The sequence below is a fragment of the Ipomoea nil genome, unplaced genomic scaffold (assembly GCF_001879475.1).
Source record: "Ipomoea nil cultivar Tokyo-kokei standard unplaced genomic scaffold, Asagao_1.1 scaffold2422, whole genome shotgun sequence".
In the NCBI taxonomy this organism is placed as follows: domain Eukaryota; kingdom Viridiplantae; phylum Streptophyta; class Magnoliopsida; order Solanales; family Convolvulaceae; genus Ipomoea; species Ipomoea nil.
The window spans coordinates 1,360,264-1,380,058 of NW_017618850.1; the positions used below are offsets into that span (position 1 = coordinate 1,360,264).

The 19,795-nt window shown below is 34.2% G+C and overlaps 1 long non-coding RNA gene and 1 pseudogene across 1 annotated transcript; one reads left to right on the plus strand and one right to left on the minus strand.

Annotated features, from left to right (window-relative positions):
* Positions 1–2,116: 2,116 nt before the first annotated feature.
* On the plus strand, positions 2,117–9,004 carry LOC109152482 (annotated as a pseudogene).
* Positions 3,929–5,619, minus strand: LOC109152504. The gene is made up of 3 exons (XR_002049393.1): positions 5,434–5,619; positions 4,155–4,222; positions 3,929–4,021 (listed from the first exon to the last, which is right to left on the minus strand). It is a non-coding gene; the product is annotated as an uncharacterized LOC109152504 (long non-coding RNA).
* Positions 9,005–19,795: the final 10,791 nt, after the last annotated feature.

The window sequence follows — 19,795 nt, forward strand, 5'->3', positions numbered from 1 at the left end:
TGGATAGTAAAAGGTCTATTTTCTTTATTCTTAACAGGCTTAAGGTCTTTAATATAGACAAAGGTCCACGGTCTTTCGTGGGCCATATTAATTAATTAAGGGATCCTGACCGGATTAAATCCTTTTTAACTATTCTTTAACGGGATTAATTACATAATTAATCCGTGTTTGTAGGCCGTAACACGGGGTGTTACAGGGTGGGAAATCTGGCACACCGCTTATCATTGCCTGCCGAATTAGAACGCGTACATAATGTCTTCCATGTGTCTCAGCTAAAGAAGTACGTGCACGATGCTACTCACGTCCTTCAACCTGAAGTTGTATGTTTGGATGAGACATTAACCTATGAGGAAAGACCCGTTAGGATCTTAGATACCAAGACGAGGGAAACTCGTAGGAAGTTGGTGATAGGCATATTTTTACACTCATTTTTTATATACATCTTTATAATATTTTTGCATTAATTATTTGGAATTATTTAATAATTATTTCACTTTAGAATTTAATTAATTAATCAGTGTTTTATAATAATTATTAGTCAAACTCTTTAATTTAATTTAATATGAGTTTAGTCTTAATTAAGTCCATTAGTAATCTATTGTGGCCCAACTCTTAGCAAGAAATTAAAACAACACAAATTAATGTTTTTGTCTTCCCACCTACAGAACCTGCGCATGCAGCAGCGAATGATGCTCGGTCGGCCGATTCTGGCGCGAGAACAAGAGGAAGTATATATGATTTCATGGCTCAACGCAAAAGGTGGAAAATGGATGGTGGAGATTCATTTGAGTTTATTTTAGGAGTAGTATAAATAGTAGAAATTTTTCTATTGTAAAACGTTCATTCTTCCCTCCTCTATAGTATTCGTTGAAGTTGTTATCAATGTCCATTTGTGGCTAATTTCTAGTTGGTTTAGTGAATTGAAGCCCCGGAGTTCATAACGCTGTAAGGTTATTTATTTAACTTTATTATATATATGTTTTTATGCATTTTGAGTATTAAATATTCTTCTAAATTATTTGAATAGTTGTATCATTTAATTGCTAGGGAGGCCTACTAGTTATTAATTTGATATAATTATTTGCTATATTAGATAATGTTGTGCTAAAAATTATTCTAATATTCAGTAGCAACTGAGGTTAATTATTGACGGCTTAGTGATAATTGGACTCGGGTAGAATATTTTCCCAAGTTAAATGCAACCGCTTGTGCTTGTGTTATTTAGTTTGTCGGTTTTCCTAGTTCCTATTGCTGCTATTAAATTAAATCTATAGCGCTTGTCTTAGGTTATTTAGTAGTTAGGGGTAATTAAATCGCGTGTGCTTTAGTTACCTACAACTAAGGGAAAACGGAAATGAAATAATTTCACGACAAATATTCAATTGCATATTAATTACTTTATTAATCAATGATCAGTGTTAAATTCCGGTAGTGGATCTTTACTAACCAAGGTTTCTTATTATAAGTGTTTTCGATATATTATTTTCATTGCTTTATTCGTTCAGTTAAATTACTTGTTTATGTAAATTCTCTTTTAATTTATCTTTATTCTCGATATATTCCAAACCCCCCTTCCTTTAATTTGAGCACATATTTTAAACTAGTTACTCCTCGTGGGATCGATCCTTACTCCCGCTACTACGTTTGTAAGGTTTTAATTTGGGAGCCTACGACAGCTCACCAAATTTTGGCGCCGTTGCCAGGGAGCTTTTCTAGCTTATTTTGTGTTTATTTAATTATTTATTTGTTCATCTGTTTTTCTCGTTAATTTGTCCCATAAAAATTTAAAAAAAAAACATTTTCTTTCGTTACCTTTACATAATTGCTGCAATATATTTTCTTTTTGTTTATGCCTATAACTCGATCTGCTAATCAAAAAATCTTGCCGTATGATCCAGAAATTGAAAGAACTGTACGCAGGTGGAAGAAACAAGCTTTGAGGAAATTGGAGTTTAGTGATCTGGCTACCGACCCTCAACCTTCCAACAATTCTGATTCAGAAGGGGAACCCATGGCTCAAAATCGGACTTTAAAAGAGCTTGGAGCTCCAAATTTGGATCAGCAACCTTTATGCATCACTTTTCCCGCTCTAGATGCTAATGTACAATTCGAACTGAAATCTGGATTAATTCATCTTTTGCCTTCTTTTCATGGACTTGCAGGTGAAGATCCTCACAAGCACTTAAAGGAATTCCATGTGGTGTGTTCAAGTATGAAACCCACTGGGGTTACTGAAGAACAAATCAAGTTAAGAGCCTTTCCCTTTTCTTTGAAAGATTCAGCGAAGGATTGGCTATACTATCTACCTTCTGGGAGCATCACCACATGGAACAACTTGAAGACAATGTTCCTTGAAAAATATTTCCCAGCTTCAAGGGCGGCCAACATTAGAAAGGAAATATGTGGTATACGGCAAAACAATGGAGAGTCATTGTATGAATATTGGGAGCGTTTCAAAAAGTTATGTGCAAGCTGCCCACACCATCAAATCAGTGATCAATTACTCATTCAATACTTTTATGAAGGACTTTTTTCGACTGATAGGAGCATGATTGATGCCGCGAGCGGTGGTGCTTTAGTTGACAAGACACCGGACGCTGCGAGAACTCTAATTGCAAACATGACTGCAAATTCTCAACAATTTGGCAATAGGCTTGTCCAACCGTCTAAGCAAGTGAATGAGGTAAATATTTCTGCTCTTGAGCAACAAATTACTGGTTTAACTACTCTTGTTCGTCAATTAGCTGTCGGCAATGTGCAATCTGTAAAAGCATGCGGAATTTGCTCGGTAGTTGGGCACCAAACTGATGCCTGCCCAACTCTTCAAGAAGAACCTATTGAACAAGTTAACATGGCTGGAGGTTTTCCTGGACAACCTCAAGGTAAGTATGATCCGTTTTCTAATAAATATAATCCTGGATGGAGGGATCACCCAAACCTTAGTTATGGGAACTCACAAGGAAACCAATTTGTTCAGAATCGTCCCAATTTTCAGCAGTATAGACAACCATTTCCTTCCAAACAACAACCAGTCCAAAGCTCTAGCTCAGGTATGAATTTAGAAGAAATTGTTAAAACCCTTGCTACTAACACTTTACAGTTTCAGCAGGAAACACAACAATCTTTCTATATATTAAAGTCATATAGCCATAACCAATCAAATTGCTATATTTTCCCGCCAAAGTGAAACTACGTAGTTTTGATCATTGATAGTTTAACATTTGCTAAATAATATAAACGGTAGCGTTTAAGGTCTGACAGCCGTATTCTTTGGGTAAAACGTTAGGTTATTATTACTTTTTTTATCGGAATTGCTCAAACCCTTTTATTATTACTTGTTTATCGGAAGTTGCTCAAACCCTTTCATATCGGTAGAAGCAGATTTTTTTTCATACATACATTACACAATTACTGAAGAAATATTAATGATTAGTGCAATTGTCTGAGGATGACTGCACTACTGCTGCGGAATAGGGCGGTAGTGGAGGGTAACCAAGTCGGATTTGCGCGATAGATGCCAGAATGGAGATCATGGTGTGACTCGCCGTTGGCAATGGTATGGTTTCAATTCCCAAATCTATCATTTTTTTTTGAAAGAAAATCTACCATTTCATTTATTTGATTTACATGTGATGATGCAATTGTGTGAGCTGATTTGTGAGTTGTTGCTTTGTGTGTTGCGACTGGCAGAGGGTCGAGGCCGAATGGTGTGAAGGGGAAGTTGGAAATTGATATGTGAAAGCCATTGATATATAAAATATGGATAGAGATTTGTAGGATGCTACGATTAATAGAGAAACTTGGTTGCAATGTGCTGCAAGAGGAAACACACCTCTGCAAATAGAGGTGAAATATAGACAGGATTATTTATGTTATGTATGCATATTACAAATGATATGAAGAAGAGAATGTACCTGTCTGCAAATAGGTAGACTTCCCAATCTCCCAATCACACAAATGATGTATTGTACGATTTTATTCCTTACACTGCTATTTTGAGCCTGCGAAACAGTGTACCTAGCTAAAAATTCAAATGAAACGCGTTAATTTCAAAAAAAGAATATAGAAAATATGCAAAACTGCTATCTTATGTTTGTTTTTGTGTTATTTGATATGTTAATAATATCAGTGTACTGATATTAACAGTGTATTACCACACAAATGAGATATTGTTTAATTTTTTTTCCTTGCACTGCTATTTTGAGCCTGCTAAGCACTGTACCTAGCCAAAAAATTTAACATGGGAAGCATTAATTAGTCCATTACACACTAAAAGGTTAGATCAGTTAGGAGCTATAAAAATGTCTCTAGGTAAATTGTTTCTTATATTTTTAATTTCTTTCATTTGTACAATAACTATATATATATATATATATAGTTAACTAAGAGGAAATATTATAGATTAAGTTAGATGACATGGAAATAGTGCACTATGCAGCACGAAAATTAAATGATCTAATTTCTAAGATGATTGAAGCGGATGGAGATGATGACTCTGATTTGGTGATAGCAAATTATTTTTATCTTTTATATTTATGATATTTATGTTATTTGTTTGTTTTAGCATTTCTCTTGGATTTTATTATATTTATAGGTAAAATAGAGGCAAACTGCCCAGAAGGCTCACTGCATTGCCTGGAACTTTGAACAGACGGAAAGTGTGTAGCAACCTCTTCATTTGGACCAAACAAATGGCAGAGGTATTCAGAGGAGGCAGGTGAATTTTTTTTCTTATATTTTTTTAAAATAAAAGAACTATGAACGAAGTTTGTTTTAATGCGCTATGGTTACTAGAAATAAATTCCCCAGTGACACTAGCTGTGACCCATGAAGCAATTCCAATAAGTAGAATTCAGGTTTCTTGGATGCTTGATCTTTAGATTTGTATGCTTTAGATTATGTATACATTACATAATTTTTTTGGTTCTTTAGTTTTGTCAAAAATATTTATTTAAAAAAATATTAAAATTTGCTATAAATTAAAAAAAAAAAAAAATTATAGAGGGGAGAAAGGAAGAACACAGTAGCTAACAAAGGTAATTCCGCAAATTCATTAACCTGTATTTTGGTTAGAGTCTTTCTATGTAAACAGATTACTAACTCTACCCTGATTAGTCGCTAATATAAACGGATTTCAGGGTCATTGAAAACTAACAACATAGAGATCACGGACCAGGGGGAAATCAATTTTAAAAAATCAGAAACATAGTAACTGTATCTCATTTGAATATTTTTTAGGGGACTAGAAAATGCATTTCAATGACCGAAAATAATAATTCCTAAATTTTAGATGCTGTACCTAATTTTATTGAAAAAATAAGTTAAGAAATGGTTAAAGTTTGCAGAATAGACTAAATAACAAATACAACACATTATTAGATATGAAATTCGAAAAAAAAACACTTGGAGAAGACTAAGAGATGACGTTATTACTGTAGTCGTTCTGTTTTGCAGATTAGGGTTGATCCACTGATGACCACTGAAATTCCAGTTCTACGTTTTCAGATCTTGAAGCCTTACAAATTAAGAATCGTTGCAATCTTGATTCCGAGAACCACAGCAAACAAGTTAGGATTTTTTAAGCGAAAGAAGAATGGAGAAGATACTCTACTTAGAGGGCGAGAGCAGTAGACACAAAGAGAGCAAATCGGAACATTTCTTATGTTTTTTTTTTTAATAACATTACACGTTGATGGATTACAATTTGATATATATATATATATATATATGTATGTATGTATATTAATGTATATATTTTAAATGTATTTAGATTAATATTGTTCATATTTTTTTAACATTTGAGCATTCTAAATTTCTAATTTTAGATAATGAGATCATTGTTTCTTATACTTATTTGTACTCTTTTATATAAAAAAAAAATATGTTCAATCTTTACTACTATCTAACTAAATTAATTAGAACTAACGATTTAATTTTGAAAAAAAAACTAACGATTTAATAAGTTTTTTTTTTTAAAAAAAAAATCGTTTTTAGGTAATGCCAACTTATTATTAGCTACCACTTCAATATTTGAAAAGAGGTTTCAAAAAATAAAAGAATAACTAATTGTTATCATTGTTGTGCATTGGCACCACAAAAAACTCACTCTAATTTTCTCTCTTATCTTTTCTTATCCATATCACCAAAGTTATTATAAAAAGAGGTGTAAAATGCACTAATGAGAATGCTCTTATAAGTCAAACAAAAGAGAGTACAAGTATACATAAATAGACCAATTGTAAATGGTTTTGAAGTGCGTAAAAACACCATCGGTGAAAAAGGAAGCATATTACTGGATCAGCTGTCATAGGGAGGAAAAGGAAGTACCCTCATGATACCAAAGGTTCCAACTCTTAATCCTTTGTCAATATTAGTAAAGTTATGTATAATTTTGTACTTTTCAAAGATATTATAGCGAAAAATATGTATTAGTAGTCCAAAATATGTTGATTTTACTGTACAACATAAAGTCATAATCCAAAAAATTAAAAAAAAAAAAAACTCATATTTACTTTTTTTTTTTGTTTTTAAATATGAAAGTTAATAACATTAATATTTTTAAAAACATAACATGATTTTAATATTTCGGAATTGATAGTCCGTGCATCGCACGAGTGAAATACTAGTTTCAACAAGAAACAAGAGCTAGTATTCAAGAAACGAAGGCTAGTATTCAGAACTTGGAAAGGCAGATGGGTCAACTAGCGACTACGGTAAGTCGGTTGGAATCACAGAGTTCTGGCAAACTACCCTCGCAAACGGTGGTTAATCCAAGAGAAAATGCAAGTGCAATTGTGTTGAGAAGTGGTAAGGAAATTGAAGGGCCTGCAGTTGCTACCCCATCAGTGAACCAAGAAAAAGAGGGAACTAACAACAATGAAAAATCTCAAGGTAAGTCTCCCAACCCTACTGATTATGAACCAGTTCCCCGATTCCCCCAAGCTTTGTCAGAATCTATAAAAGGAACGAAAGATGAAGAGTTATATGAAACTTTCAAAAATTGTGAAGTGAATATTCCGCTACTTGATGCAATAAAACAAGTTCCTAGATATGCTAAGTTCTTAAAGGAGTTGTGTGCAACAAAAAGGAAACAAAGGTCATCAAAGGGTGAGAAAGTGCTAATGGGCAAGAATGTTTCTGCTGTGATTCAAAGCAAGCTTCCTGAAAAATGCAAGGATCCAGGTATGTTTACTATTCCCTGTATGATAGGCGATACTAAACTTGAGAAAGCCATGTTAGACTTAGGAGCATCTATTAATGTTATGCCATATTCTGTGTATGCGTCTTTAAAACTTGGACCTTTGAATAAAACTAGTGTAGTTATCCAATTGGCCGATAGGTCTAATGCATATCCTAGGGGTGTAATTGAAGATGTATTGTTGCAAGTTAATAATTTAATCTTCCCTACTGATTTCTATGTGCTAGATATGGAAAATAATGATCATTCTGCACCTATTCTGTTAGGAAGACCATTTCTAAAAACTGCAAAAACAAAAATTGATATTCACAGTGGTACACTTACTATGGAATTTGATGGTAATGTTGTTACATTCAATATTTATGATGCTATGAAATACCTGGGGGTGATAACTCCGCTTATTCTGTTGATATTATTGATTCATTGGTTGAAGAAGTTTTTGAATTTAATGGTGAAGATAAATTAGAAGTTGTTATTTGTGAACACCTTGAAAAAGGAAATAATGAGTTTTCTCTGAGTGCCAATTTACATGAAGTTATTGCATCATTGAATCATTGTCCTAAACTGCGCCAACAAAATAATGTTTCTTATATGGCTTTACCTGCTTCTAGTGAAAAATTGTTACCATTTGTTGTGCAAGCACCGATCCCCGCATTGAAACCCCTTCCTGAACACCTTAAATATGCTTTTTTAGGAGAAAATAAAACATTGCCAGTCATAATTTCAACTAAACTGTCTGCAATAGAAGAGGAAAAACTTGTCCAAGTGCTAAAAGAACACAAAACTGCCATTGGGTGGACAATTGCAGACATCAAAGGGATAAGTCCATCCACTTGCATGCACCGAATCCTTCTAGATGAAGGAGCAGAACCATCTCGTCAACCAAAAAGAAGGCTAAACTCGCCCATGATGGAAGTAGTCAAGGAAGAGGTCATCAAACTCCTTGGGGCTGGGATAATCTATCCAATTTTAGACAGCAAATGGGTTAGCCCAACTCAAGTGGTTCCTAAGAAAACAGGGATCACGGTTGTCAAAAACCAAAATGATGAACTGGTCCCCACTCGTATTCAAAATGGGTGGCGAGTTTGTATAGATTATAGGAAGTTGAATGCTGTTACAAGAAAAGATCACTTCCCCTTACCGTTTATTGACCAAATGTTAGAAAGGTTAGCTGGTCGCTCTTATTTTTGTTTTCTTGATGGTTATTCAGGTTATTTCCAGATTGCAATTGCTCCGGAAGACCAGGAAAAAACGACTTTTACATGTCCCTTCGGCACTTTTGCATATTGACGCATGCCGTTTGGCCTCTGTAATGCCCCGGGTACCTTTCAAAGGTGTATGGTTAGTATATTTTCTGATTATGTAGGGCATATGATTGAAGTTTTCATGGATGATTTTACAGTTTATGGTGACTCTTTTGATACCTGCTTACATAACCTTTCACTTATTTTGAAAATATGTATAAAGAGTAATCTTGTGTTAAATTCTGAAAAATGTCATTTTATGGTTGAACAAGGTAATGTCTTAGGGCATGTTATTTCGTCTAGTGGGATTGAGGTTGATAAAGTCAAGGTTGATATTATTGAATCTCTGTCGTATCCCACTAATGTGCGGGAAGTCCGCTCTTTTCTTGGACATGCAGGTTTTTATCGAAGGTTTATCAAAGACTTCTCGAAAATAGCCTTACCTTTAAGCAAACTGTTGCAGAAAGAGACATCCTTTGAGTTTGACAAAGAGTGTAAAGGAGCATTTGACGAATTGAAAGAGTTGTTAACATCTGCGCCGATCATTCAGCCACCTAACTAGGACTACCCATTTGAGATTATGTGTGATGCAAGTGATCACGCAGTTGGGGCTGTGTTGGGCCAAAAGATCGGGAAATCTTCCCACGTTATTTATTATGCTTCTAGGACTTTAAATGATGCTCAGAAAAACTATTCTACTACAGAGAAAGAACTTTTAGCCATTGTTTTTGCTTTAGAAAAATTTAGGTCTTATTTGCTGGGCACAAAAGTTATAGTTTATTCTGACCATGCAGCTCTTCGCTACTTGATGCAAAAGCAGGAAGCCAAACCACGATTAATAAGATGGATACTCCTCTTAAGTGAGTTTGATGTGGAGATCAAAGATAAGAAGGGGTCAGAAAATCTTGTGGCCGATCATTTGAGTCGGTTGGTACACATTAAACCGGAACCTCCACTGCGAGAAGCATTCCCTGATGAACACCTATTAGCTGCAACTGTGATTTTACCTTGGTATGCTAACATAGTCAACTTTTTGGTTGCTAACAAATTTCCTTTTGATTCCTCTAAGGCACAGAAAGATAAAATCAGGAGTAATGCCAAGTACTATGTATGGGATGAACCGTACCTTTGGAAACATTGTGCTGACCAAGTGGTAAGGCAGTGTGTACCTGATGATGAAATTGCTTCAATCCTTACCTTTTGTCATTCTTATGCTTGTGGAGGCCACTTTGGTGCTAAGAGAACAGCAAGGAAGGTGTTGGAGTCTGGGTTTTATTGGCCAACTTTGTTTAAAGATTCATACTCATTTTGCAAGTGTTGTGATGCTTGTCAAAAGTCAGGTAATTTATCCCGAAGAAATGAAATGCCACAAACTCCGGTCCTATTTTGTGAGGTCTTTGATGTTTGGGGCATTGATTTTATGGGCCCATTTCCTGTGTCTTTTGGTTTTGTCTATATTTTACTTGCGGTTGATTATGTTTTGAAGTGGGTGGAAGCTAAAGCCACCAGGACTGATGACTCTAAAGCTGTTGCAGATTTTATCAAAACTAACATCATTTCCAGATTTGGCATTCCGAGGGCTATAATAAGTGATCAGGGTACTCACTTTTGTAATCGCACCATCGAAGCTTTGCTTAAAAAGTATCGTGTCACCCATAAGGTGTCAACTGCCTACCACCTGCAGACTAACGGGCAAGCAGAGGTGTCCAACCGAGAGGTAAAGTCAATCCTTGAGAAAACAGTCAACCCAAACAGGAAGGATTGGAGTTTGCGATTAGATGATGCATTGTGGGCATACAGAACCGCATACAAAACACCTATTGGTATGTCCCCTTATCGCATTGTGTTTGGGAAAGCTTGTCACCTCCCCGTTGAGTTGGAACACAAAGCTTATTGGGCTGTCAAGAGCTTTAATATGAACATTGATGAAAGTGGCCTACACCGGAAGTTGCAACTTTCTGAGTTGGAGGAGATTCGCAATGAGGCCTACGAGAATTCAAGAATCTACAAAGAAAAGACGAAAGCATTTCATGACAAGATGCTTTTGAGAAAGGAATTTTCAATTGGACAAAAGGTCCTACTCTTCCAGTCACGTCTTCGGCTATTCCCAGGTAAGTTACGTTCTCGATGGGTTGGTCCATTTATTATCACTAATATTTTTCCTCATGGTGCGATAGAGATTCAAAGTTTACAGACTTCTAAGATATTCAAGGTGAATGGCCATCGGCTTAAACCCTACCATGAAGGGGCTCAAGTTGATTATATTGACGACATACTTCTTGAAGATCCCAGCTACTTTGAATAATATGCACAACTAGAAGGGGAGTTTGTTCTATTATTTTAATCGTTATTTAATCGTTATTTTTCATTTAATAATCCTTTTCTGCATGTTTTTATTCAACATTGGGGACAATGTTGGTAATAAGTGTGAGGGAGGAGATTTAGTTTTAGTTTTATTATTTGTTTGCTTATGTCACGATTTTTGTCAAAATTTTCCAAAATTTTCACAAATATTTTCTTAGTATTTTATGCTAAATAAGTATTATTTTGAAAAATGATCATATTTTCCTTTCTTGGAATTCATGACATGATTGAATAAATAGTTTGGCAAGTTGTGATTAGTTTGTTAGCATTTCCTGTTCGATGTGTAGTGGCTAGATTAAGTAAGCAATAAACCTGTGAGATTTTGAGCCATTGACTGACACTTCGGTCTTATTTTATTTCTATTGTGTGATTTCTTCCATAATTTTGTTTCTCTAGAACTTGCCTTGATTCTCTTTTAAAGCTAATTAGACCATGCATGATTCAAGTGTGATTAAGGCCATTATTTGATTTTGAGCCTCACTAGCCAAATAACCGGTTTGTCCCATGATTTATTTTCCTTCGTTAACCCACTTTGAGCTTTACGATCATTCTTTTCTTTATCTTGAACCACATTACAAGCCTTTTATATCTAAAAATAATGCCTTCACCCAGCTGAATAACTAGTGGAGCAAATTATGGATTATTCTTGTAATCTACGTGAGTTTGTAAAGGATAAGTGTGGGGGAGATCACCTACTCTTATTAATTTGTTTTGAGAGTGAGGCGGGTTGTACCTTTATTGCCAATTTGTCGTTGGTCTTCTAAGAGAAAATGAAGGCAGTTCATCATTAAAAAAAAAGTTATGGAAAATTGAAAAAAAAAAAGGAAAAATGGAGAATATACGTTTGAAAAAGAAAAATATTGCTGAAAATTTATGAGAAAATGAAAAAGAATCAGCAATTGATTTTGAGTTGAAGTTACTTCTAAATAAATGAAGTAAGGGGAAATTCTGGTAATACTGAGGAAGCATTCTGTACCTCAATGGGATGTGTTTTTGATTGGAAATTGAGGGTGTTGGATTACTTGTATTTATTTGCTCCTCTAGTTTGAAGCTTTTGTTTAAGCTAATTTCCTAAAATTCCCTACCTTGACCCTAGTCCCATTACAACCTGTGAAAAGTCCTTATGATTTGTGTCATGCATGACTCTTGTAGTGGTGATTGAGAAGATATGCAAGCCTATGGTAGAGCAATTTTATAGGAATGAACTTGAGCGAAATCTATACCCATCAAACACTTGAGTGATGAGTGATATTCCTGTGAGGGCTTACTTATTTAGTATTCTTCATTTTCAAATAGGAATGCTAACTTATTAATTGCAGGGTGCTTCAGATTGTTGTTCATGATATGTTATGAGTTTTGGGGATTTTATTTATTTACTTCGCAAATAATATTTTTTGCTTGGGGACAAGCAAATATTTTAGTGTGGGGGAATTTGATAGGCATATTTTTACACTCATTTTTTATATACATCTTTATAATATTTTTGCATTAATTATTTGGAATTATTTAATAATTATTTCACTTTAGAATTTAATTAATTAATCAGTGTTTTATAATAATTATTAGTCAAACTCTTTAATTTAATTTAATATGAGTTTAGTCTTAATTAAGTCCATTAGTAATCTATTGTGGCCCAACTCTTAGCAAGAAATTAAAACAACACAAATTAATGTTTTTGTCTTCCCATCTACAGAACCTGCGCATGCAGCAGTGAATGATGCTCGGTCGACCGATTCTGGCACGAGAACAAGCGGAAGTATATATGATTTCATGGCTCAACGCAAAAGGTGGAAAATGGATGGTGGAGATTCATTTGAGTTTATTTTAGGAGTAGTATAAATAGTAGAAATTTTTCTATTGTAAAACGTTCATTCTTCCCTCCTCTATAGTATTCGTTGAAGTTGTTATCAATGTCCATTTGTGGCTAATTTCTAGTTGGTTTAGTGAATTGAAGCCCCGGAGTTCATAACGCTGTAAGGTTATTTATTTAACTTTATTATATATATGTTTTTATGCATTTTGAGTATTAAATATTCTTCTAAATTATTTGAATAGTTGTATCATTTAATTGCTAGGGAGGCCTACTAGTTATTAATTTGATATAATTATTTGCTATATTAGATAATGTTGTGCTAAAAATTATTCTAATATGATAAACATTATTTTTAGTGTTATTTTTAAATAATCTTTTTATAGTTAATTTGTAATAATTGATTAATTTATATCTATTTTTATTTATTATCTCTATAAGTAGTTTTATAAATATTGTTAACTTTTTGGGTTATTTTTGTTATTAAATTAATTTTGTTATTAAAATTTGCCAGTCCAATAATTTCTTAACTCAGTTTAATAATAATTTTAGTAGTACATGTTCAATAGGACTTTAATAAATGTAGGTTAGTTATATATGGTCTCTAATATTATTATTATTATTATTATTATTATTATTATTATTATTATTATGTTTGTTTAGTTATTGAAATAGGATAGCCGATCCCAATTCCCAAATAATAGATCGAACGATGGACGATGAACGAGAGACTGCTTCAGCGTAGACGCGGCGATTATTCGGCAAGGTCCGATTCAATAGGGAGATCCGATTGAGCAGCGCAGAACTTGGGATAATTGTTGCAGTTCAAGCAGTATAAAATTCAGGCAAGTTCGAGGAAAGGATCATGAATTCACCCCGGAGATTTCCGGTGGTTCGCGTAATTCCGGTCGGCAATTCTGGGACAATTTTGGACGGTCGTTCTGAATTTCTGGGCAGCAGTGAACCCTCTGGTTTTTTTCCCCTTTCTTTCTTAAATTACTTATCTGTATTAGTTTAGTGTGAAGTTAGTTCAATCCCATCAATTAGCAGCATTTTGAATTGTTCATTCGGCATCAGCTTGTTCCCTTGCTTCGTATTTTGGTATTTATTCTCCATGCTTGTTCTTAGAAATTATTCAATTCCCATTATGCAAGTTTTGTATTTGTGGATGGTAGTTATGTTTAGTTACGGTGCTTGATGCTTAAGTAATTAGTATATGAAATATGGTTTTTAATATTCTTTACATAAACCGAGTGATTAGTGCATTTGAGTATAAATTGCAGTTCCTTTATTGTGTTGATTATCGTATGAGTACCTAGTTTTTATCCACTTTGTTATTTTATTGTCTTTTCTGCCTCGTTTTTTTACCTGCAATTTATCAATTTTGATTGTTGATTGGTTTAGAGCATTTTCAATTATCAAGTTAATTATTTGTTTAAATTTATTAAATTGCATCGTACAATTCCCTGTGGGATCGACCCTTGCTAAAAGCACGCTAAAACTACAATTGACTCGTGCACTTGCGAGGACATAAAAATTGTCCATCATAATATTCAGTAGCAACTGAGGTTAATTATTGACGGCTTAGTGATAATTCGACTCGGGTAGAATATTTTCCCAAGTTAAATGCAACCGCTTGTGCTTGTGTTATTTAGTTTGTCGGTTTTCCTAGTTCCTATTGCTGCTATTAAATTAAATCTATAGCGCTTGTCTTAGGTTATTTAGTAGTTAGGGGTAATTAAACCGCGTGTGCTTTAGTTACCTACAACTAAGGGAAAACGGAAATGAAATAATTTCACGACAAATATTCAATTGCATATTAATTACTTTATTAATCAATGATCAGTGTTAAATTCCAGTAGTGGATCTTTACTAACCAAGGTTTCTTATTATAAGTGTTTTCGATATATTATTTTCATTACTTTATTCGTTCAGTTAAATTACTTGTTTATTTAAATTCTCTTTTAATTTATCTTTATTCTCGATATATTCCAAACCCCCCTTCCTTTAATTTGAGCACATATTTTAAACTAGTTACTCCTCGTGGGATCGATCCTTACTCCCGCTACTACGTTTGTAAGGTTTTAATTTGGGAGCCTACGACAGCTCACCAGTTGGTAAAGATGGTAAAAGTCCTATGGTCGAACCACGGGACCGAGGAGGCAACTTGGGAGCTGGAAGATGCAATGAGGGGACGTTACCCCAAATTGTTCACTCCAAGTACTTTAGTTATCCCTTAGCTTGCGTACTCAGGTTAGGACCAGGTAAGTTGTTTTACTTTAGCGCTCGGCTTTAGTCAGCCTCGTGAACCTAAGCTTCGAGGACGAAGCTTCTTGTTAGAGGGGAAGAGTGTAACACCCTATGCTACGCCCTTTAAACTCGAATTATTCATTTAATTAATTCCGTTAAAGAGTAGTGGGAAAAGATTTAATTTAGACAGGATCCCCTAATTAATTAATATGGTCCATGGAGGATCGTGGACCCTTGTCTATATTAAAGCCTTAAAACCCGTTAGAATAAAGATGTTGGGCCCAGTATTAATCAGACTCTAATTAGGAGTCCTAAACCTATATAAAAGGGATTAGAAAGCCTTAGAACCCTTTCCCTCCCATCTCCCTCTCCATTACTCGAAATTCCCCTCCCAGAATTCAGACAAAGAATTCCTCGTCACCAATCCTGGGAAAGATTGATAGGAAGAGGACCTTGAGGAAAGATCCTAGAAGTCGTAAGAAGTTTAATTAAAGCTACGAGGTAACCCATGTCTCACAAAACTTATTTTCTTTGCTATCTTTTATTTATTGGCTCCTTTGAATGATTATATTTGTGATCTTGTATTTATGCCTTGATAGAGCTTGTCTTTAGGATTTACGATGTGGATTCTTGCTATTCTTGATGTTCTTGATAATCTTGTGTGGTGGTTTGCATGTTCTTGTTTTTAATTATGTTTAGAGCTTGTCTTTAGGGTTTTATATGATGGTTTCTTGATGTTCTTGATGCTCTCAAACCGTTATGCGTTTATCCTTGAGTCTTGGCATGTTTAGAGTTTGCGTTTAGGGTTCAATTGTGTTGTTTCTTAGCTTATTCTATGTGTTGTTGATATGTGTTTGGTCGTGTTTGGACTTGATTTTGGGTAAAATTGAGGAATTCCCGGGATGGGAAAAATGCCAAGAAACATATGTTCCAGCGGGTAGTCGGTGGGGGGGACGGACCCCCACTCGACCACCGACGAAACCGGCCACCGTTCAAGCGGGTGGCCGGCGGGTGGAGGACCGCCATGGTAACGAGTTGTTGCGATGACTCCGCGGCGAATGACTTGGTTTGCCTACGTCCTTTGAGGATTTGGAACCTTGTCGGTGATTGATTGATTGTGTTACTTGTTGAGAACCAGCTTGTTGATGATTGTGTTTACATTACCTTACTTGTTATCTCTTGATTCATTATCTCTATTCCTTGAATTGATCCATATCGTCGTCTCGTTGTATTGAGTGGTATTTGTTGAGTACATTTCTTGTATGGTCGGAGTATTACCTCTATTCCTTGTGATTTATAAAGCTAGAGTTGTTTAAGGATATACTTATGTATTCCCAAGTCTCAAAATGGGTTTTATCTATAAAGTATATGAATATGTATTTCAACGCGTTGGAGTTGGGTTGCTTAGCATTATCGCTAACGGATATCTAACCTTATGATTTCTGGTGCGGTCTAGTCGATCCAAGAGAGCGCTAGTTGAGCCCGTCTTCTAGACTTAGTTCTCTTTTATTTGTATTTAGTCTTTGGTGGCATGTGAGCCCATTTTGGTATACTTTGACTTATGGATAGTGGATTTTGTTAAGCTTGTGCATTTAGGTTTAGAGGACCTAGATGTGGCATAGCACTCCCTTACTTAACCGTTTAGCTTCCGCGAAGTTTTATTTCATGATAATTAGACTTTTTACTTATTTTCTAAGTTGAATGCTTTACTTTATGCTTAAGTTTTGGGGGTGTTACAATTTGTATATTTGAAACCTATTGTAAAATGTGATAAATATAAAAGAAGAAAAAACTACGCAATACTCGAACCCTTCTAAGTCATAACTTTATTCTTCAGTCCAGCACTATGCTTCAACATCAACGTAATAATAAAAGAAATTAGTTACAGATTGAAATAAGATTTTTTTTTTAAATATTGAAACTATTAATCTGTTATTACCCAATAAAATTTGGAATGATAATCACCAATGCCTGGTTAGAATACTTTCTGCAATATGAGAAAATTCAAGAGAAGCAATTATAATAGAAAACAATTAATAAATAAATACAAAATGAAACTAAAACATTAATATAGCATTTTATACTGCAACATTAAAAAACATAAACTGCATAATCACCAACAAAGAACTTGTAATCCTTACTTCACTTATAGAAACTAAAGTTAATAGAATGGAATGCTCTAAATTGAAAAGCCAAGCTCAAAATTGCTCTTCCTCAATCATCTGTTTTAGTTTTGGTGATGAAGTGCACGATTTTGGACTATATTTATAGGTGATTTAGGAGTGTTTGAGTACAACATGGAGTTGAGAGATTGAGTTTGATTTTAATTGGGAATTAAGCAGGCATGTTTTTAAGGATTTTTTATTTAAATCTTAATAATTTAGCCAGACAGTTGAGTTTTAATGAGAATTTGAAATTTAGTAAATTTGACAGAGAATTAACGAAGAAATATAAAACTAATAATGGAGAATATAATTTTTAACGGGAAAATGAATAATATAATATTGTTGAATAAAAATATGAATTTTAATATTGTTTTATTGCTAATATATGTTTGACTATTTTAATACTCAATCATCCATTTCTGACTGACATATGTTCAAAAGTTATATATATATATGTTATAATAACGATAGAATTAACAATAATTATAATATATGTTACTTCCTATTTCTAGTATTTGTACTGTCAGATTTATTTGTCATGCATGGAGTATTATAATATTGTTCTATTGTATTACAGATAGGAATTTTAATATAGAAAAGTAGAAAATAATATATTCTATTAGGAATTGTATTACACTATGTTACAATATTATAATAGGAATTTTGATGTAGAACTATAGTACGGATAGAAAAGTAGGAAAGAATATATTATATTAGAAATTGTATTACACTATTTTACATTATTAGAATGCGAATTGTAATGAAGAATTATAGTACGAATAGGAAAGTAGAAAACAATATATTAAAATTTGAGAATTTTGGACAGAAAGTTAAGTTGAGGATTTTGATTTTATATACAGTATAAATTATATGTATATTATTTATTATTTACTTTATATATATATATATATATATATATATATATATATATATATATATATATATATATATATATATATATATATATATATATATATATATATAATTAGGTTCTGGTGCGGTTAGGGTACCCAGGTGCGGTTGTGCGGTTTAATCTGGGCCATTCATCTCGCTTAAATCAACGTCCAGGATTGTCAAAATTAAAAAAAAAAAAAAAAAAAAAAAAAAAAAAAAAAAAAAAACGCGGTGGCAATTTTTAAAATTTTTGCATTTAGGTCAAAATTAAGGTGAGCGGATCTGTGATTAATGTATGTGAGTTTTGTATATAAGATGTGTGAGGTTTGTGCGTAAGGTGCGTGAGTTTTGTGCTTAATGTGCGTGGGGTTGTGCTTAACGTGAGTAGTTGTTAAAACTTAAAGTGTGGACTTTGGTGCTTAATGTGGGTGCGATATGTTCTTAATGTGAGTCGAGTTGTGCTTAATGTGCGTAGGGTTTTTGCTTAATGTCAGTAGTTGTTGAAACTTAAGGTGTGTGAGTTAATACTTAAAGTGCATGGGTTTTGTGCTTAATGTGCGTGAGGTTGTGCTTAATGTGCGTGGGTTTTTTACTAAATGTTCGTGAGTTTGTGCTTAATGTCACTAGTTGTTGAAACTTAAATTTTGTGAGTTAATATTTAAAGTGCGTGGGTTTTGTGCTTAATGTGCGTGAGGTTGTGCTTAATGTGTGTGGGTTTTGTACTTAATGTGCGTGAGTTTGTGCTTAAGATCTAACACTTAAGGTGCGGCATTTTAGTTTATGCTTCTTTCTTCCAGACACGCCCGTATTTTATTTTTTTTTTAATTTTCATTTATTTAAGCCGTTGATCTAAATTTGATCAACGGCTCAGATCTAACCGCACAACTGCACGGGAAGCTATACCCGCACTTGAAACTTAAAGTCAGTGATTAATGTCAGTAGTTGTTGAAACTTAAGGTGTGTGAGTTAATACTTAAAGTGCGTGGGTTTTGTGCTTAATGTGCGTGAGGTTGTGCATAATGTGCGTGGCTTTTGTACTAAATGTTCGTGAGTTTGTGCTTAATGTCACTAGTTGTTGAAACTTAAATTTTGTGAGTTAATATTTAAAGTGCGTGGGTTTTGTGCTTAATGTGCGTGAGGTTGTGCTTAATGTGTGTGGGTTTTGTACTTAATGTGCGTGAGTTTGTGCTTAAGATCTAACACTTAAGGTGCGGCATTTTAGTTTGTGCTTCTTTCTTCCAGACACGCGCGTATTTTATTTTTTTTTTAATTTTCATTGATTTAAGCCGTTGATCTAAATTTGATCAACGGCTCAGATCTAAGCACCGCACCGGAGACTACCGGCGACTACGGCATGCCGCCGCTGCAACCCCCTCCGGGTAATCCACCAGGTACGTCCCCCATGTTCACAGAGTACCATGATGACAAGCAACAACCTTTTCCGGTGCACCAATACCCTATGCGCTGGCAAACCACCGACGAGCCAGAACTCTTCTTCTGATCTTGACATCCAAAAGCCAGTCAGAATTTAATGAAGTTAATTAAGCTTACATTTTGTCAAATGCTATGTTTAGAGACTTTTCACTTTTGCAGTGGTTACATTTAAATAAGAAATAAAAAGCAGTTTGATGTTTGGGTTAAATTTCAAGGAATGTGATTAGTGATATCTAAGTTTTGAGTGTTTGTTGGTTGTGTTGTCTTTTTGTTTCCATTTCTCCTTTGCTCTGTTTGTGTTGCCTGTAAAATCTCATAGAATCTAAGGCAAACCTCGCACACCCCACTGTTTGTATGCTTGGGGTTTATTCTTTAAATTTATGATTTTACTTAATTAAGTCATGGGGAAGTATGAATTTAATGAAAACTGTGGCGG